This window comes from Lepus europaeus, chromosome 8 (genome assembly GCF_033115175.1).
Source record: "Lepus europaeus isolate LE1 chromosome 8, mLepTim1.pri, whole genome shotgun sequence".
In the NCBI taxonomy this organism is placed as follows: domain Eukaryota; kingdom Metazoa; phylum Chordata; class Mammalia; order Lagomorpha; family Leporidae; genus Lepus; species Lepus europaeus.
The window spans coordinates 39,609,629-39,617,063 of record NC_084834.1 but is presented as its reverse complement, the minus strand read 5'-3'; positions in this window follow the sequence as shown (position 1 = coordinate 39,617,063).

Genomic DNA, 7,435 nt, shown 5'->3' with positions numbered 1-7,435 from the left:
TTCTATTTCTTCAAGTTTGAACTTAAAGTACATTTTCAAACACAAAACATAAGGTCAAGAGATGAGCAAGAATAATTACAAATAAATCAATAAGTAAAAGCCGCACTCACTTCATAGGTAATTTTTCAGTTATGCTTAGTAATGGAGATGGATTCATAAGCTAGCAGCCCCCACAAGCAGGCTTAACAGTACAGTACATAAAGATCCGTTTCACTGCACATCTGCTGTACCAGAGGAATGAGCAGTGTCCATGGATCTTCACACTGAGGCTGTGGATGAACAAAGCCAGGAAGATGACCAGCAACCAAGTTGTAAGACTTGTCCTATGACACGTCAGGTTTGATCCTAGACCATCTGCATGTGAAATATTCTCTTGGATTTCTGTATGCTTTATGAATTAACATTATTTCACAAAATAAAATTATATTAAATATGATTTTTAAATTATATTAAGCATAGTTGTAGTGAATACATTAGTACAGTTGATTTTTTTTTTTTTTTGACAGGCAGAGTGGACAGTGAGAGAGACGGAGAGAAAGGTCTTCCTTTTCCATTGATTCACTCCCCAATGGCCACTGAGGTCAGCGCACCGCACTGATCTGAAGCCAGGAGCCAGGTGCTTCTCCTGGTTTCCCATGCAGGTACAGGGCCCAAGCACTTGGGCCATCCTCCACTGCACTCCCGGGCCATAGCAGAGAGCTGGACAAGAAGAGGAGCAACCAGGACAGAATCCGGCGCCCCGACCGGGACTAGAACCCGGAGTGCTGGTGCCGCAGGCGGAGGATTAGCTTATTGAGCCATGGCGCCGGCCAGTACAGTTGATTTTTCTTATTTTCCCATCAGTACTTTAAAAGTCTTTTTGTTATTATTCAATTCACAGTGAATATCAGAGTTGGTTTGCGTTGCTATCATGCTTTGAAAATTTAATCAAACCATTAAAAGACAAATAAGCACAGATTTGTTTTCCTTTTGGAAGGAAAACGGTTGCATTTTTTGCTTTCTATCCTCCGACACTGAAGTTCATTTTTAACTTAATTTACTGATTCTTATGACATTTCAATGCTTGATCAAGCACCTCTCGGGGGCTTTGGGCCTGGAAGACGATAATATCAAACTACAACTTGGAACCACAACTAAATATGAAAATAAAGAAATTCAAAAGAACAAGTATTAGCAAAAGGCACCAAACATACAAGATGTAGCAATTACTGTTACAACTGAAATACAGCTGGGTCTTTTTTCCAGAGAGAATGTAAAGCTCTCTTCAATTTTAAAATGCAGGCTTTTTTTTTTTTTTTAATAGTGTGTGTTTGTTGTCTATTGGACCTGTGTGGCCAGGGAAAAAGAAAACTTTTAGCCATATTTTCCTGATCAACTCATCAAGAACTCAATACAGACTAAGGTGGTTGTTTCAAAACTTTACCCTCAGCGGCATCTGACACCTGGAGCGCTTGTGAAACAGACTTGGGCCTGTCCACCTCAGTTTCGCGGGTAGGTCTTGGGGCTGGGGGGCTTCCCAAATTTTGTTTTACAACAAGCTCTCAGCTGATGCTGGAGCTGTTGATCCTTGTGTCAAACTCTATGAACACTGAGCTTAGGGAACTGGAGACCAAGACGGTGTTAAGAGCTGAGCTATTCACCCAGCAAAATGTAGGCTCCTCTGCTGCCAACTGACCTAAAAATCCCAATGCGGAGATTGAACTGCTAATGAACTGTCCTAGGTATAGGCAGCAAATATTTTCAAATACTTCTCAAAATTCCTTAATGAATACTTACCAGACTTGATGTGTAAAATGAATTTCATATACCTAAGAACCAACTTCATTATCACAAAGAATGAAAAGTTCAGGATCCAGAGCAATACTGAAAAGCAAATTTTTCCTACATCCCCACCTCTCATCACTGCCTTCCTCACTTGTCCCTCTTCAACATACACACATACCCACACATAGTGCACCTGCTGGCAGCCCCCAGGAAAGCTGCAGGCAATGGAGAAGGTACAAACAGAGGCCCATTACTATGTTTCTAGATATTTAAAAGTTATAAATCCAACCCAAAACTATAAAATAAAATACTTTTGATCCACTCCCCTTCACAAACATACATTTACTAAAACTTGGCAGGTCCAGTTCTAATTTAAAATATAAGGACTCTGAGTTTTGCCTAAAAATTGAAGTTCCAGGAGAAGTCCTCAGCCTATAAGACTTACTTACTGATGCTGTGAGGGGCCCATGGACTTTTCTGTATCCCCCTAAAGTAGAAGCAACTTCTTGAGTGCACTGTGTAGAAACAATGACATGGTCTACCTTCAAATGGTGGTCTCACGGAAGTTACCTACCCAGGCCAAAGGCTCTAGCTGGAATTGTCCCATTGGTCTCTGCCAAGCTCTCTCAAGTCAGCCTGGGTTTAATATGGGAGGAGACTATGCAGGGGCACGAATACCCAGAGATGAGAAACATTGGAAGGGCTATTTTGAATGGCAGCAACCACAGATGACCTCTACAGACACTTTAAGTTATCAGATTTTTGTAATTGTAGGGAATTTAGAATAGTTAGTAATGACACTGAAATACATTCAGTTAGCTGGCACCACGGCTCAATAGGCTAATCCTCCGTCTGCGGCGCTGGCACCTCGGGTTCTAGTCCCAGTCAGGGCGTCAGATTCTGTCCCGGTTGCCCCTCTTCCAGGCCAGATCTCTGCTGTGGCCCAGGAGTGCAGTGGAGGATGGCCCAAGTACTTGGGCCCTGCACCCGCATGGGAGACCAGGAGGAAGCTCCTGGCTCCTGGCTCCTGGCTTCAGATCAGCGCCGTGTGCCAGCCGCAGCACACCGGCCGCAGTGGCCATTGAGGGGTGAACCAACAGCAAAGGAAGACCTTTCTCTCTGTCTCTCTCTCTCACTGCCCTCTCTGCCTGTCAAAAAAAAAAAATACATTCAGTTAAAAATTAACAAATGTTATAGATGCATAAAATAGGTCACTTTGGCAGACAAAATAATCATTCCCCAAAGAAACCCATATCCTAATTCTTGGAATCTATGAATGTCTTCCTTTATTAAGGAAAGGGAAGTTTACAGGTGTGATTAAGTTAAGGACCTTAAAGTGGGTAAAGTATCCTGGGTTGTCTGGGTTAGCTCTATGTAATCACATGGGTCTTTAAAATCAGAGGAACTTTCCTGGTTGAAGTCAGAAGAGACATGACAATAGAAGAGAGAACCACCACGGTGATGAAGGCATGAGAACTCTCTCCCACCTGCACCAGTGTTGCTGACTTTAAAATGCAAGAATGCAGCCAAGGTCTAGAAGCTAGAAAAGGCAACAGAACAAGTTCTCCTCGGGGTCTCCAGGGAGGAACCAGCCTTCAGCCCTGAAATACCCTTGTTGAGTTTTTGATCTACAGAATGACAAGAACACATACATTTGTGTTCTTTGAAGCCACTAAGCCTCTGGAAATCTGTTCTAACATCAATAAGAACCTACATGGTTTCCACAATAATTTCATTTTTAAAATTTTATTTTTAAATCTTAAATTGTTTCCTTATTCAACACAAATATAGAATATTATCTGATGGAACTCGCAGCTATTTTATCGTTAATGATCTGTTTCATTTCCTTACATTAACACTCAAGATTTCCCTGGAAACCGAACCGACAAATATGAGAACTTCCTAAGTCAGACAATCTTTTGTCATGAGTTATTTTGAAGGATTTTGTCATGAGTTATTTTGAAGGACATATTTCACCTCTCAGGAGGTTACACTAGGTTTCATTTTTAACCACAATTCTTGTGGTAACTTTTTTTTTTTTTTCTGGGAGGTGGGCCAATGAGGGGATGGCTGCCCCAAGGTCCAAGGGCTGGGAGGGCATGGATGGGGAAGGTGGGGAACCCAGGAGACTGGTGGTCCCAAGGCCGTGGGCCCCATGAGGCTAGCCACCCACCCTCAAAAGAGGGTCAGAATGGACTTGGACTTCACCCACTGCAGGTCCCGCCTGATGGGCGTCACTAGTTCCCAGTTCCTTCCCCCACTTCAGGCAGATGAGGCAGAAGCCAGGAGTACAGTGGGAGGAACAACCCCCTCACCCTAAGGCTGCAGGGCACCGACACCCTGTGGTAACTCTTAAAGGTAGAGGAGATTATAAATTGCAAGAACAGATTGTGAATAATATAGGAAGATGAAAAAACTAACAAATTTGTATGAAAATTTTGACTGTTTAAAAATATTTCAAACTATTTTTTAACTTTTATTTAATGAATATAAATTTCCAAAGTACAGCTTATGGATTACAATGGCTTCCCCCCCGCCCCGAAAACTTCCCTCCCACCCGCAACCCTCCCTTTCCCGCTCCCTCTCCCCTTCCATTCACATCAAGATTCATTTTCAATTCTCTTTATATACAGAAGATCAGTTTAGTATATATTAAGTAAAGATTTCAACAGTTTGCCCTCACATAGCAACACAAAGTGAAAAAATACTGTTGGAGTACTAGTTATAGCATTAAATAACAGTGTACAGCACATTAAAGAGATCCTACATGATATTTTTTAAAAAATGATTAATTTTCTATGCAATTTCCAATTTAACACCAGGGTTTTTTTTTTTTTTCATTTTCAATTATCTTTATATACAGAAGATCGATTCAGTACATACTAAGAAAAGATTTCATCAGTTTGCACCCACACAGAAACACAAAGTGTAAAAATACTGTTTCAGTACTAGTTATGGCATAACTTCACATTAGACAACACATTAAGAACAGATCCCACATGAGATGTAAGTACACAGTGACTCCTGTTGTTGACTTAACAATGTGACACTCTTGTTTATGGCGTCAGTAATCTCCCTAGGCTCTAGTCATGAGTTGCCAAGGCTATGGAAGCCTTTAGGGTTCGCCGTTTTTGATCTTATTCCGATAGTTCACCTCACCCCAGTTAGAATGACTCGCATTCAGAAATCTACCAACAATAGATGCTGGAGAGGATGTGGGGAAAAAGGGACACTAACCCACTGTTGGTGGGAATGCAAACTGGTTAAGCCACTATGGAAGTCAGTCTGGAGATTCCTCAGAAACCTGAACATAACCCTACCATACAACCCAGCCATCCCACTCCTTGGAATTTACCCAAAGGAAATTAATTTGGCTAATAAAAAAGCCATCTGCACATTAATGTTTATTGCAGCTCAATTCACAATAGCTAAGACCTGGAACCAACCCAAATGCCCATCAACAGTAGACTGGATAAAGAAATTATGGGACATGTACTCCATAGAATACTATACAGCAGTAAGAAACAATGAAATCCGGTCATTTACAACAAGATGGTGCAATCTGGAAAACATCATGCTGAGTGAATTAAGCCAGTCCCAAAGAGACAAATATCATTTTTTTCCCTGATCGGTGACAACTAACTGAGCACCAAAGGGGGAACCTGTTGAAGTGAAATGGACACTATAAGAAACAATGACCTGATCAGCTCTTGTCCTGACTCTTGATGTACAATGTAATACTTTATCCTTTTTAGTATTTTTTGTTGTGTTTTTGTTCTGGTACTAGTGGTTGACCTCTGTAATTAACACACAATTATTCTTAGGTGTTTAAATTTTAACTGAAAAGTGATCCCTGTTAAATTTAAGAGTGGAAAGAGAGGGAGGAGATGTATAATTTGGGACATGTTCAATCGGACTTGCCCCAAATGGTGGAGTTAGAAATGTGCCAGGGGATTCCAATATAATCCCATCAAGGTGTCATGTACCAATGACATCTCACTAGTCCAAGTGATCAATTGCAGTTCACAATTGATGACTCTGATAGGTCTAAGAGTCAAAGGGATCACACAAACAAGACTAGTGTTTGCTAATACTAACTAATAGAATCAAAAAGGGAGAGAATGATCCAACATGGGAAGCAGGATACACTGCAGACTCATAGAATGGCAGATGTCCTAAATAGCACTCTGGCCTCAGAATCAGCCCTTAAGGCATTTGGATCTGGCTGAAGAGCCCATGAGAGTATTGTAGGCATGGTAAGCCAAGACACTCTGGCAAAAGAAAAAAAAAGAAGACCTAAATGAAAGATCTCAGCGAGTGAGATCCCAGTGGAAAGAACGGGGCCATCAAAGAAGGAGCTACCTTTCTGAAGGGAGGAGAGAACTTCCACTTTGACTATGACCCTATCGGAAAAATATTTCAAACTATTTATGTGATTGTTGGATTAATTTTACTGGAAGGGAATGATTTTGTGTCTTTAACACATTTAGTTATATTTTTAAGAAATATATTGATTCATTAGATTCTCAGGGTGAGCAAATGCATAATTACCACAACACAATTCTCATATTAATGTAATATGAATACATGGCTGGCGCCGCAGCTCAATAGGCTAATCCTCCGCCTGCAGCACCAGTACACTGGGTTCTAGTCCCGGTCGGGGTGCCGGATTCTGTCCCGGTTGCCCCTCTTCCAGGCCAGCTCGCTGCTGTGGCCTGGGAGTGCAGTGGAGGATGACCCAAGCTTTTGGGCCCTGCACCCACATGGGAGACCAGGAGGAAGCTCCTGGCTCCTGGCTTTGGATCAGCACGGTGCGCCGGCCGCAGTGCACCGGCCACGGCAGCCATTGGAGGGTGAACCAACCCCAAAGGAAGACCTTTCTCTCTGTCTCTCTCACTGTCCACTCTGCCTGTCAAAAAAAAATGTAATATGAATACAAAGACAACAGATTCAATGTAGTTCATAGATACATTCTAAGAACATAATGATACTTCCCTCCCTCCCCCTTTCTTTGTTTTTTCTTATTTCTGTCTTTTGACTTTTTTTTTAATTTTAGCTTCTACATATAAAGGAGAACATGCAATATTTGTCTTTCTGTGTCTAGCTTTTTTCTTTCAACATGATGTCCTCTACTGGCATTCATTTTGGTACAAATGGTAGAATTTCATTCTTTTTTATAGCTGTATAATATTCCCGTGTGTGTGTGTGTGTGTGTGTGTTCATGTTTTCTTTATCATTCATCTGATAATTGACACTTTGAATTTCATCAGGGTAGCATAAAGACATCGACTTATTACTTATCCAATAAAATGTCCTAATATTACTTGTCATTGGTAAAGTTTGCATTTGAATACATAATTACAATATCTTATAAGGGCCCCAGAGTCTATAAAGAAGTTTAACACTTCTTAGTTTAATCACCAGTTTAATCACTAACCTTGCAACTGGGATAGCCTAAGTGACATGACAAAATATTAAACATTAAATTATAATTGAGATTACCATTAGAGAAAGATGACAAGCTAGAAGGTGAATAACTTCCAAATAAATGATTTAGAAAATAAATTCCAGGAGACTTCAGGTGAAGGAAATACGAGGTAAGATAAGGAGGATCACCATCATACAGATGCTACTTTATTCGGACCTTGAAAATGAGAAGAAACTGTGCAGC